Below are 13,696 nucleotides of genomic sequence, written 5' to 3'. Positions count from 1 at the left end.
ATACCTCCCACTTCGACTGGTAGACCTTGATAGTAGATGATCTCCTAGCCCTCGCGATCGCTCTGGCTGCCTCCTTCGAAAAGCCTCGAGCTCTTGAGTGTCTTTCAATAGTCTGAAGGCAGTCAGACGAAGCGCGGGGAGGCTTTGATGAAGTCTCCTTACGTGCGGTTGCCGTAAGAGATCCATCCTTAAGGGCAGACTCCTTGGGACGTCTACCAGCCATTGAAGTACCTCTGTGAACCACTCTCTCGCGGGCCAGAGGGGAGCAACCAACGTCAACCTTGTCCCTTCGTGAGAGGCGAACTTCTGTAACACCTTGTTGACGATCTTGAACGGCAGAAATGCGTAAGCGTCCAGGTGAGACCAGTCCAACAGAAAGGCATCTATGTGGGCCGCCTCTGGATCTGGGACTGGAGAGCAATAGGTTGGGAGCCTTTTGGTCAGTGAGGTTGCAAAGAGGTCTAAGGTGGGCTGACCCCAAGTCATCCAAAGACTCTTGCACACATCCTTGTGGAGGGTCCATTATGTAGGGATCACCTGACCCTTCCAACTGAGACAGTCCGCCAAGACGTTCAATTTCCCTTGGACGAACCTCGTCAACAGTGAGATGCCTCGATCTTTTGACCAGATGAGGAGGTCCCTTGCGATGACAAACAGAGCGTGGGAGTGAGTGCCTCCTTGCTTGGAGATATACGCCAAGGCCGTGGTGTTGTCCGCATTCACTTCTACCACCTTGTTTCGAAGAAGACTCTCGAAACAGTCAACAGCTCCTTGCAGTTGATGTGAAGGCTTCTCTGCTCTGTCGTCCAAAGACCCGAACATTCAAGACTGTCCAGAGTCGCTCCCCAACCCAAATCCAACGCGTCTGAAAATAACACGTGGTTTGGGTTCTTGACTGCCAGGGACAGACCTTCTCGAAGACGTATATTGCTGTCCCACCAGCTCAGGCAAGTATTGACTGTTTCGGAGATCGGGATCGAGACCGCCTCCAAAGTTTTGTTCTTGTTCCAATGGGAGTCTAAATGGAACTGGAGAGGGCGAAGGTGAAGTCTCCCTAGAGAGATAAACTGTTCCAGGGATGATAGCGTCCCTAGGAGGCTCATCCAACTTCTCACAGAGCAATGGTCTTTTTCTAGCATGAGACGGACTTTGAGCAAGGCTTGGTCTATCCTGGTGGCAGACGGAAAAGCCCGAAAAGCTAGACTCTGTATCTCCATCCCCAAATAGAGAATCGTTTGGGAGGGAGTCAGCTGAGACTTCTCTATGTTCACCAACAGGCCCAACTCCTTTGCAAGATCCAACTTCCATTGAAGGTCCTGCAGACAGCGATGACGGGACGACGCTCTGAGCAGCCAGTCGTCCAGGTACAGGGAGGCTCGAATCCCCGACAAATGTAGAAATTTTGCTACATTTCTCATGAGCCTTGTAAAAACAAGAGGAGCAGGGCTGAGGCCGAAGCACAGTGCTCGGAATTGGTACACCACATTCCTGTATACAAACCTCAGATACGGTTGAGAATCCGGGTGTATAGGAATGTGGAAGTACGCATCCTGCAGGTTGAGAGAGACCATCCAGTCTCCCTCTCTGACTGCTGCTAGGACGGACTTCGTGGTCTCCATCGTAAATTTTGTTTAGACAACAAAAACATTGAGAGCACTGACATCCAGCACCGGCCTCCAACCTCCTGTATGCTTTGGAACTAGGAAGAGACGGTTGTAAAACCCCGGTGATTGAAGGTCCAAGACTTTCACCACCGCTCCCTTCTCTAGCAACTGAGACACCTGCAGCTGTAGTGCCTGTCTCTTTGACTCCTCTCGATACCTGGGAGAGAGGTCTATAGGGATTTTTACCAGAGGAGGTCTCCGTACAAAAGGTATTTTGTACCCCTCCTTTAGCAACTAAACAGACTCCCGGTCTGCACCCCTCTTCTCCCAGGCCTGCCAAAAGTTGGTTAATCTGGCCCCTACCGCTGTCTGAGGACGTGGGCAGTCAGACTCTGCCACGGGAGGACTTAGATCCTCTCCTCTTACCTCTCTTACTATCGGCACGAGCGCCTCCCTTACTGGGAGCTCTGCCACGAAAGGGCGGGATAAACCTCGTCGCTGGAGTATCGAACTTAGGTCTAACGACATAAGAGGATGAAGAAGGAGCAGCCTTACGCGCTGACGTAGCCATCAAGTCATGGGTATCCTTTTGTACTAGCGACGCTGCGATATCCTTAATCAACTGCTGTGGGAATAAGGCAGATGATAACGGCGCAAAAAGTAGCTCCGACCTTTGACAGGGAGTTACTCCTGCAGACAGGAACGAACAAAGAGTCTCCCTCTTCTTAAGGACTCCTGCCGTAAATGTAGCAGCAAGTTCATTAGAGCCATCACGGATAGCTTTGTCCATGCAGGACATAATTTGTACAGATACATCACGGTCGGCTGAAGAGATCTTCCTGCTCAAGGCTCCCAGCGACCAATCCAAAAAGTTAAAAACTTCAAAGGCCCTAAAGACCCCTTTAAGGAGATGATCAAGGTCCGAAGAGGACCAGCTAACTTTTGAGCGGCTCATGGCCAGACGACGGGGAGAGTCTACGAGGCTTGAGAAGTCTCCCTGGGCAGAGGCAGGAACTCCCAAGCTGAGAACTTCTCCCGTGTCATACCAGACGCTCGCTCGAGAAGCCAGTTTAAAAGGGGGAAAAGCAAAGGCTGTCTTCCCCAAACTCCTCCTGGTCATCAACCAGTCGCCTAGTAAACGCAAAGCTCTCTTAGAAGAGCGAGAGAGCACTAGCTTAGTAAATGACGGCGTCGAAGCAGCTAGGCCTAGCGTGAACCCTGACGGAGGCGAACGAGGAGCAGCAGTCACAAAATGGTCAGGAAAAAGTTCCTTAAAAATCAGGATGATCTTTTTAAAATCAAGAGAGGGCTGAGCAACTTTAGGCTCCTCTCCATCTGAAAAAGTCCCCAAAGGCATATCAGTTGAAAGGGGATCAGCGACTTCCTCATCCGACGGAACTTCGTCCGACAACTGCCGAGTCTCGTGATACGGAGAGACATGTCTAGGAGGCAACGCTTGACAGGCAATGTCAACAAGCAACGGAGCAGCAGCAACAGCTGAGGAAACAACGTCACGCCGCGGCTGAAAAGACAAAGTCTTGTGACTGACAAGCAACAACAGTTTGAGTTGAATGTCGCTCGACATCACGTCCAGACTGCATTGACTGCAGGGTCTGAGCAGGCAAAACAACTTCCAACTGCGGTGACAGACGCTCAACGTCACGGCGAGGCAACGGAGTCGGTCGACGAACGTCAGTGCGGGGCTGCGGTGGCAGCTGCTGAACGTCAGTCCGAGACTGTAGCAAGGGGGGTTCCACGTCACGTGACTGACGTGAAAGACGGGGAACACGACTAGCATTGCGTTTCAAAGCACTAGAAACGTTAGTACTAACATCAAACGGACGAGAAAACACTCGTTTAGGCGGCTGAAGGCCAGAGTCACGTTCATCGCACAGGCGAACCGCAGGCAAAGGATCATCGTGAACCTGTCCATGCTCATAATCTTCCATAAGAGAAGAAAGCTTAGACTGCATGTCCCGCAGGACAACCCACTTCGGGTCAACGGAAGTCGGAACGGGCCGTGACGTCAGTAACGTCTGCGCTGGCAAAACATTGCCTCTACCGAGACCCTCGGACTCCGTGTTACGATTTCGCTTAACAGGCGAACAGCCATCCGATGACTGCAAGTGGTCAGAGCTGTCCCAATGGCTACAGCCAGGACGCTGGACCTGTCCTGAAGGGACTGACTTTCGCTTTAAGGGCCTAGATACCTTGCGCCAAGGTTTCTTATGCGATAAGTCGTCAGAGGACGAGGAGAACTTAGTCTCACCCGTCTTATGGTAAGGACGTTCTTGACGAGAAACGTCTGATACCAAAGAGGGAACGTCTGTACGCTGGTTTACACCTCTCGCCCCCTTAAGTCCTACGACATTACTTCTCCCTGGTGCATGGGAGCCTGAAAGAGGTCTCGGACTAGGGGAGCGACAAGCACGAACAGACGAACCCTCGGTCGCAACACTAAACACATTTTGCGCACTTATCACTTTATCACTTAGATTTTCTGCTTTACCACTTTTCAACAACTTTACATCGGACATTAACTGGTTACGGTCCGAGGCTAAGGACTCAACTTTCTCGCCTAAAGCTTGAATCGCTAAAAACATATCCCGCATAGACGGTTTGTGAGTGCTAGCAGGGGGTTCAGGAACAACCACTACAGGGGAAGGATTAGGTTCAGGGGCATGGGAGGAGGAAAATTCCAAAGATCTAGAGGAGCTTCTCCTCACCCTATCTCTTTCGAGCTTACGAGTATATTTTTCATACTCAAGCCATTCGAATTCCAACAAGACCACGCACTCCTCACACCGATCTCCTAATTGGCAGGATTTACCCCGGCAATTAGAACAAACAGTATGAGGGTCGATAGAGGCCTTGGGAAGACGTTCGTTACATTCTCTCGCACACTTGCGATAAACAGGAGAAGGGTCAGCCATTTTGAACAACCAAAGAAAATCCAAGTCAAAGCCAAATTCATCAACAAGAAACACAAGCCAAAAAAAGGGTTTCAAGAGTTTTATTGAAGAAACACACCAACACAGCGAACGCCAATAAAACAACCAAAACAAAGTACTTCACCAATTCGGTAGAAAAACTCGAGGTCAACAGCGAGCGGAACCAACTTGTCGGCAAGACCGACAGAGAAGAACTGGAGTGGTTGACAAGTATATGCGGTATCTGGCCGATAGTCGGCGCTGGTGGGCACACCCGCACCCTTCATGGCGATCGCTCGCGAGTTTTTGGATCTGTCGGGCCGTCGGAGACGTCAGCTATTATATATTCACCAGCTAAGTTTAATATTTAAAAAAGTAAAGACAAAACATTAATGGCTGCCATGCGAGGACGGGACAGAGACGTCTGTTCATCGTCCGAGCCAAAAGTGAAGTGAAGCAGTTCACCGGTGTGAGGGGGGGAGGGGTAGCTAGCTACCACTCCCCTACCCCCTTGCTAACTAGCGCGGGGGATATAAACCCTTGTTAAAATTCTAAGGGCTCGTCATTTCAGCTACGCCGAAAGTAAACCCCTATGTAAATAGCGTGGTTTGTATTTCGGTTACGGAACAAAAATACAATTAGATTTCATTAAAAATAATTGAGACAAACGGAAAAGCAAAACAACCCGCAGGGGAAGGAAGCTTCTGTAATAGTACATAATATTAGTAAAAGGGTGAACGACCTCGAGTACAGAGAGAGACCGTAGTCAATCTAAACTCCCACGTTCCCTTCGCTGAGAGTCCAAGTTCCCCGTAGGGAAGGAGGAACAGCGGAGAAAACAGATGAATGAAGAAAGTCCAGCTATGACGATTCCCCACGGCGGCCGAATTATCGGAAGCCAAAGGAACGACCGAAGGACCAAGGGAGAGGCCACGCCCCATGACGTGCAACCGCGGTGGCCTGGTACTACGCGGTGACGTTGTCGTACACTACACACGCACAGCACAAACCTGAAAAGGAAACTTACTATATTTCTAAACCCAAATATATACATAAACATAAAGAATGTTTATATATATATATTAAGTATAAGAAAAAGTAAGTAATTAAATGAAGACAAAACATAAATAGCTGCTAAGCGAGGGTGAGAGCAGACATGTCTGCCAATCACCCGAGACAAAAGCGAAGTGAATCAGTTCACCGGTATGTGAGGGGGGGAGGGGTAGCTAGCTACCCCTCCCTTACCCCTCGCTAACTAGCGAGGGGGTAGTTAACCCTCGTTAAAAATCTAATGGCTCACCATTTCAGCTACGCCGAAAGTAATACCCCATGTAAACAGCGTGGTTTGTATTTTGGTTACGGAACAAAGTAGAGGTTCAATGAAACGTTTGAACGCTCACGAGAACCGGTGAGCCGATCAAGTTATTTACTCATCCGCATGTGCGGGCCCTTTAAACATCTGCATGACATCTTGAGGAGTGTTGAGAACCAGACCTCATATGGAGAAGCTCTAATTGCATCGAGAATCTGATCCAATCAACTTGTGTGAAAACAGCAAGTTACAGGTGGTGAGTGAGGTATTAAGCACCAAGGCTGTACCCCTACCATCGCTGGTGAGTGCTAGGTTGGGGAATGTGAGCTAAACTCGAGATAAGCGCTACCGAGGTAACGCAAACTTAGGAAACCGTAGGTTGAAGTTCCGTGTGCTACAGACATCGAGAGTGCACTTTAGTAGCGTACACTTGTGTGCTATTGCGGACGTGAGAGCTAGCACTGATGAGATAGCGCTAGCTCTTGCTTTTTGTCCGGCGTCATAGAGGGAAGAGATCGTAAGAAAGGTTCTTCAGCCCTTGAAGAAATGCTGCACTACTCTGTCTCCTAAACATCAACTCACACCTGTAATAATAAATTAAGGTAAAATTACAGTTTCAACCATTATCGGGAAACTGGAATAAAAATATATTTGTTGCATCAGAAATAGTGTAGTTCCAACGGATTTAACGTTTATTTTGACCGCAAACCATCCGATTTATAGATTTACTATGTAATTGGAGTTAAAACAACGAGTTTTTCCAGAGAAATCAGTGTTTGTAACAGTGTTTTTATTGTTTTTGTTTCATATTATGTTGTAATGCAGAAAGACCCTACTTCATCCCAACAATTATGGGGGACACCAGGTGGGAACCAGGGTTTTGGGTGGGGGGGGGGTCAAATGATATTTGCAATAAAAAAAATGGTTTATGTTAGAAAACAAATCCTGAAAGCTGTTAAGTATACCACAGACCTTAATCTTTCATCACAAACCCTAAACCTATCCCTAAACTAAACCAGCTAACCTAACAAACCCCCCTAACCTAACCTAGAAGGCCCCCGGTCACAGACCCTAGACCTACCCCTAAACTAAACCAGCTAACCTAACAAACCCCCCTAACCTAACCTAGAACGACCCCAGTCTCAGACCCTAGACCTACTTAAACCTACCCCTAATCTAAACCAGCTAACCTAACAAACCCCCCTAACCTAACCTAGAAGGACCCCGGTCAGAGACCCTAGACCTACACCTAAACTAAACCAGCTAACCTAACAAACCCCCCTAACCTAACCTAGAAGGACCCCAGTCACAGATCCTAGACCTACCCCTAAACTAAACCAGCTAACCTAACAAACCCCCCAAACCTAACCTAGAACGACCACGGTCTCAGACCCTAGACCTACCTAAACCTACCCCTAATCAGTACCTCACCGAAAAGTAAAGGTGAATCACATTTAGCACACTTAACACTTATGGCTAATACTGAATGCTCTCTAAGAAACCTATTCAGAACCTCTGGAGTACCATTATAACTTCCATGAAATCGAGCGATCACCTCAAAATACAAATAGCGACATATATTGCACACTTGCACCGGAGGATCCATGACAGTTAAGTAATGAGAGTGCTGAACGTATAGAGACCGGCAGGTTTCAAAATCGAAAACAAACGACAATCAGGCGTTTCTCCCACAATGAAATAGGAAAAAAACAAAATACTATCGGTTACAATGGTATATTGCACGAAAAACAGATCCTTGGGATAAGAATGAGAGACAAAATGAATCTTCCAATATTTCCGTAAACCTTTCCTTACGATAGTTTCTACAAAAAATTTCTTAACAATATGGCCAGGAATGAATGATAATTTGATTAAGCGTGAACATTGTCATAGATGAAAACAAATTATAAGGGAAAAAAATAGCCAACGATAACTCTTGAAAAAAAAACTCTAATTTCATTGGAAGAGCGACATTACTAGCAGGAAGCCATTAACTCTTGAAAAGATCCCAGTAGTATTCTGATTAGAGGAGCGACATTAGTGGGAGGAGGAAATGCGCATTCAAGCAAATATTGTCACATTACGCAATGGGGAGGAGCCAAGTAAGATGAAAACAGATATTCAAACTAACAAGAGCTACCTTGCGTGCCCATGGAAAGATATACACTAAACTTAGAAAAAGTCAAGACCTTCAATACCTGAAATATTTTTTTCTCTGTAAGTATGCATTAGCGGCAATAATGTATTGAGAAGAAGTGTTTTGTTATCACGTGCTTTACTCGGGAAAAATATTAATATAATAGATTTCCCATAATGGTTGAAACTGTAATAATACCTAAATGAATGTTTAAATATATATAAAAAAAATTTCTGTATATAAAGTACAGTATATACAGTAATATATTACAAAAACAACAAAAATTAGTCAAAGGCTAGTTAAAAATGTTGGGCGGAGAGACGGACATCTACTCTCACTGAGCCAAAGGTAAAAAGTGACTATAGAACACAGGTGTGTGTGAGCATGGTAGCTGGCTACCCACCCTACCAACCACTAACTATCGGTGGAGTTGTTACACCTTACTAAAAGTCTTATGGATAGTTTTGGCTTCACCCTAATATATTCCTTAAGAAAGAGTAAAGTTTGTATTCTGGTGCTGGAGCAAATGTGGATATCATACTGCACAGACAACTATAGCACAACTACAGTAATCCACTCTTTTACTCGTACAAGATGATCTACCAATAAACTCTAAAAGGAAAGCAAAATACTAAAACAACCAATCGATGGCACCAAAAGCACAGTACATCTGTATTACCTGACGGCTGAAAATAAAGTGGGAGCTTGCTGGGCTGCCGAGAGGGCAAGGCTTCCCCACCACCCAGTAGTAACTATTGCCACCTTGTTAGAAGATTTAATAGCAGTATTCAGCTTCACTGGAAGCATACGCTTATTTATTAAAAGAAAAGTGTTTGTATTTATGTATGAACGAGCCTAGATATTGTACACTAAGATGACCACTCCTATCCAAACCTAACATTGAGTACTTTCCTCAAGATGATGTTATGTTACATTGTATCAAAGTATTTCACTAGTTTCAAGTTTTCTCCCTACTAATTTCCTAGGTTAGATTAGAGAGGTCGAGGTGGATCGAGCAAACAGACCCACATCACCCACTGAGATAAGGCTATGTCACCAAAGGTTAGTTTAGGTATCGAAGACCCGTTTCCTACTGTGGCCTCCCATTTTAATGATTCATGAGGGGGGTTTAGCATCTTTGAAATTACTGATCATTGGCCTTAAGTAAACCTTCTACAGTACCTAATACTTAGACCAGGCTTGTTTTCATATCCGTAATCAAAATCACAAGATATAAATGTAGCATGGAGTTAAACGCTCATCATTTGCCTTCCTGTAGGAATTACAATCTATGAAGGCCTACAATACTATCGTAATGTTAATGTTGAAATTTGCTAAAAACTTTCTAGGTAAAACATTAACATTCAGTTTACAGGTATCCTCATCAATGAATTTCCTGTAGACCAGGATAAATTAGAAAATAACTCAGTAATTTAACTTTGTTTTAACTAAAAGTGCCAATACCCTAGGTTGGGTTAGAACGCAGCCCTAAAATTTACGCAAGTTGTTCTTGGTGAAATTTGATGGGAGGGTTCAGGGGCTAAGCAAGGATCTAGGTAAAGTTTTACAAGTCTAAAGAGTAATATTTCGAAGGATCTAACCCCCAGGTTAGATTAAGGTAAGTTAGAACGCTACCCTCTTATAGTCCCAGGTATAACTGTATGCAATATGAAATTTCACAAAAGTAGATCTAACTATCGCAATGCATAAACAATGAAATTTTAAGAAGTAGTTGGTTAACATAGCCTATACTACAAATCTATAGTGAAATAATAATCTGTCACTGTGTTATTCTAAACAAATACTCCAATGTCAGTAACTTACCATTAAATATTAATAGTAAACAATAAAACTTCGAGAAGTGTAATTAGTAGTTATGCCTATAAGCTTTTCTTGCACACAGGAACACTTATTGGCTTCCGATTCATATAAGGAAGCAAAGGTAACACTGAACACAATATAAAGAAACACACGGTATTCGTTTATGACAAAACTCTATATAAAAACAAACATTTAACTTAATAATTTAACAGTTCACTTTTCGTTTTGTCTTTCAGGACACCGTGTTAACAAATAACAAGGGATTCCTAGTACGAAAGACAGGAAAGCCTAAAAATCCCCAAAACTCGTGATAAAAAATTCCCAAAACAACCCAAAAGTTCCCATTTCCGCAAATATATTTTCTTTTGATCTTGTAGGCTTTACTAATATAGAAATTACTCACTATATTTCATATAAGTGTAAGCAAACTAATTGCAAAAATAAAAAGGTTTACTCATCTTTGTTTATTCTTCTTAGAAATTTGTACAGAATATCCCCATCAGACACCAAAAAATCCCCAAATCTAGGGATAAATATCCATATCTGGCAACACTGCTTAGGAGCGCCATCTATTGCGGACGAACCATACTAATTAGCTAAAAAAGAAGAAAAAAAAACCTACGGGGTTTTGGTATTTAGGAAGGCTCACATGTTACTATAAATATTATCCAATAATTGGTTTAATGTTATCTATCTAGAGATTTCCCATAGATCTATATGAAATCATATTGCTTATAAGACTACCTACAGTATATTCTTTTTAATTCATTTATAGCTTGGTGCTTGTTCATTTACAAAACGCAAGTTTAGGTTAGACTGTGTGTTTCATGTATAGGCTATATAATATTTCAAATATAACTTACAGAATAAGTGAAAGACGCGTCCGAAATGGGACCTGTGCCTAAGACTAAACTAGGAGGGGAGGAGAAAAGTGGTCGATGTTCTAATATTGTCTAAGGCTTGTTAACAGTCACATTTTTCTCATACCTTATAGAGATATGGCCAAAAAAAGATGCTCGTATTTTTTCGGTATTTAATGGGATTTTTATTTCTAGAGGTAAATGTTTGCCCTTATAATAGTAAAATAAGGGCCTCTCGAAGTGGCCTTGAGCATCTATTAGGCAGTTTCAATGTATAATCTTGGACTTTGATAAAGTACGCATTTTGCAAGTTATAATCATATATACATTCAATATACAATCTTACCTTAACTTTACATCGATAAATGGGAGGGGAAAATGTACCATTAAATGATGGTTTATGCTTGAAGGGCAATGCATTCAACATGTGCTCCTTGTTTTACACTCATCGACAGAATACTTACTGTTTTGAAGACTTGAGTTTGCTTTACTAAATTGTTTTATTCCTAATTCCCCTGTGAAAGATGGAAATACAACATAATTATCAGCCTAAATGAAAATAGAAAAACCATAAAAAAAAAAACACCCAATGCTCACAGAAATCCAAGCGACGTTCCTGTCTTCCTTGTACTGTTTTTTTGCAGCTAGGGCAATAGCCCTTAATAGAAATTTTGCTTTTAAAATGCTAGCTATTAAATGTATACATGGACCACTTCAATTGCAAAGACTCATAATATTAATTTTTAATCCAAAAAAACTACTCATATATATAAAAACGGATTTTGAGCGAAGCGAAAAATCTATTTTTGGGTGAGATAGCCATGTCGTCCTGATGGAAGGTTCCTTCAGTAGCTTCCTAGGGTATATTTAACTACAATGGATATTCCCAGAGAATTAAACTAAAGGTTATCACAAAATTCTAACTTCTGGTGCGAGTACCCTAAAGGTTTCCCTCTAGGATATCGTATATCAGCAGGGGACGCATGTATTAACACGCCACATGGATATCTGCACCCCATATAGAGTTAACGCTTCGATATGGGAAGGAGGCTGAGTAACTGAGGAGCCGTTCCAAAGTTACTCTCATTCGTGGCTACTTTTGGTTCTCGAGACGTAAACAAACGGGCGCCATTGCTAAAGGACATCACGTCCGTCTTCATCCTGAGCTAAGCTCCTACCAATCTCCGCGATACAGTAGGTCAGGGAGGGGCCTGAAAGGCTGAACTAGAATAGACGGGAGGGTCCATCAGGACGACATGGCTATCTCACCCAGAAATAGATTTTTCGCTTCGCTCAAAATCCGTTTTTTGGGCTCAAGCCATGTCGTCCTGATGGAAGTGTACCAGAGTATTAATGTCTCGTGGATTTTTTCCCTTAATCCAAGTGCCAAGGGCTTCAAGCAATATTCCTATGGTCTGGGGACCGTAAAGACTATGACAATTTTAGTAATTGTCCTTACCAGAGATTCTACGATGAACTGGCTTCCTGCCCCCCTGGCAGGGAAGTCCTGGTGGACAAGAGGAATATCTCGAAGTGATCGGTGAAGAACTACTCACCTAGTGGAGAGATCATGCTGGTCTCGGAGACAGATCAAAGGTTAATATTCGAGTAGGAATATTATCAAGACATAGGTGAGTATATAATATAAATACTTATATTATTCTTTTAATCAGATAGGAAAGGGGTAAATGAAACTATAACAATCGTATATTTCTTTAATAAGGAATAGGAGCGAAAGGAGACGCACGTGGTAAATAAAATAGACATTTTATTTCTAAGATTGTAAGTCATCATAGAAGTAATTACAATAATGATTATAGAATTTATTTACAATAATAATGAATAATGTACATAGAAAATGAAAGACGGTGATCTTGAGTCTGAAAGAAAATTTTGCTTTTTAGAAACACAAGTTCCCAGGGGAACGCCAGTCTTTTTAAAGTCCAAAACACACTCCATGCTCGAGAGCATGTGGCACGCGTGTAAAATTTCTATGACATTTCACCTTGATAAAGAACAGTCTAATAGAAACACTAAGTGTCCATTAAATCACTATGTATCACGATAGGGTCAACACAGGCACCCGTAGAGTTAGAGTCCCAAATAACTCTCTGTTCTATGCAGATTTAAGCAGCAGGTTTCATTACACTACCTGTACCTACCACGAAATGTTTCACGTCGTGCACCTGTTTTGCATAGTGCTTGAAGAACACGCGCGGTGATTTCCAGCCTGTAAAGCTCTTGAGGCTTTCGAAATCCATACTCTGGAAAAAATTCAGAGAAGAGGCGACTTTCCTAGGATCGTGACCTGCGGGTGTACTGTCAGGATCCGCTCTGCGAATGAAGTAGGTGATTTTCGCTCTTAGTTGTTTCAGTGACAGGTCGCTACCCGAGGTTTCTCCTTTGAAGAGTTGTCCTCCACCGAAGTCTGAAGTTCTTCGAAGATAGACCTTAAGACTCTCCACTGGGCATAGAGAGACATCTTCCTTCAGGGGGCAGATTCTCCAGGGGCCCCATCTCTTGGTGGGTAGTTCATTCTTGGCGAGAAACGTTGGGTCGGGGAAGAGGGTAAGATCTCCCGTATCGGTGAATAGGATATGATCCTCTTCTCTTGATAATGCCACTATTTCACTGACTCGGGCTCCCGAGGCGAGAGCAAAAAGGAAGATAACTTTTTGAGTCAGGTCTTTCAGAGGGCACGAATCGTTGTCCAGGCTAGAAGCAAAATGGAGCAGTCTAGCGCATGCCTTTGGCAGTTTATTGAAGATGTCACTGGACAGATCAATCTGAAGGTGTATAGGAGTGGTCTAGTCAAGGCCGATTTACAAGTGGAAATCGTGTTGGCCGCTAAGCCTTGTCCATGAAGGTGAATGAAGAAGGACATGCAAAAATCAATGGTGATCTCCGTAGGATTTTTTGCCTTGACGAAGGAAACCCAATTTTTCCAGGAAGATTCGTACTGCCTTCTGGTAGACTCTGTCTTGTACTCCTCGAGGAAGTCTAAGCTTTTCTTCGAGATCCCAAACCTTTTC

General features: G+C 43.5%; 1 long non-coding RNA gene across 2 annotated transcripts in view; it reads right to left on the bottom strand.

Moving 5' to 3' along the window:
* The window catches only part of LOC137615326 (uncharacterized), a 318,404-nt gene extending 308,371 nt beyond the window's left edge, over nucleotides 1-10,033 (bottom strand). For both annotated transcript variants that reach the window (XR_011039221.1, XR_011039222.1), the window contains exon 1: nucleotides 9,808-10,033. This is a non-coding gene — a long non-coding RNA (uncharacterized lncRNA). The remainder of the gene's footprint in view (nucleotides 1-9,807) is intronic.
* Between the last annotated feature and the right edge of the window lie 3,663 nt (nucleotides 10,034-13,696).

The sequence above is a fragment of the Palaemon carinicauda genome, chromosome 21, assembly GCF_036898095.1.
Source record: "Palaemon carinicauda isolate YSFRI2023 chromosome 21, ASM3689809v2, whole genome shotgun sequence".
In the NCBI taxonomy this organism is placed as follows: Eukaryota; Metazoa; Arthropoda; class Malacostraca; order Decapoda; family Palaemonidae; genus Palaemon; species Palaemon carinicauda.
Note: the sequence above shows the minus strand (reverse complement) of the source record. Positions and strands in the feature narration are given on the sequence as shown.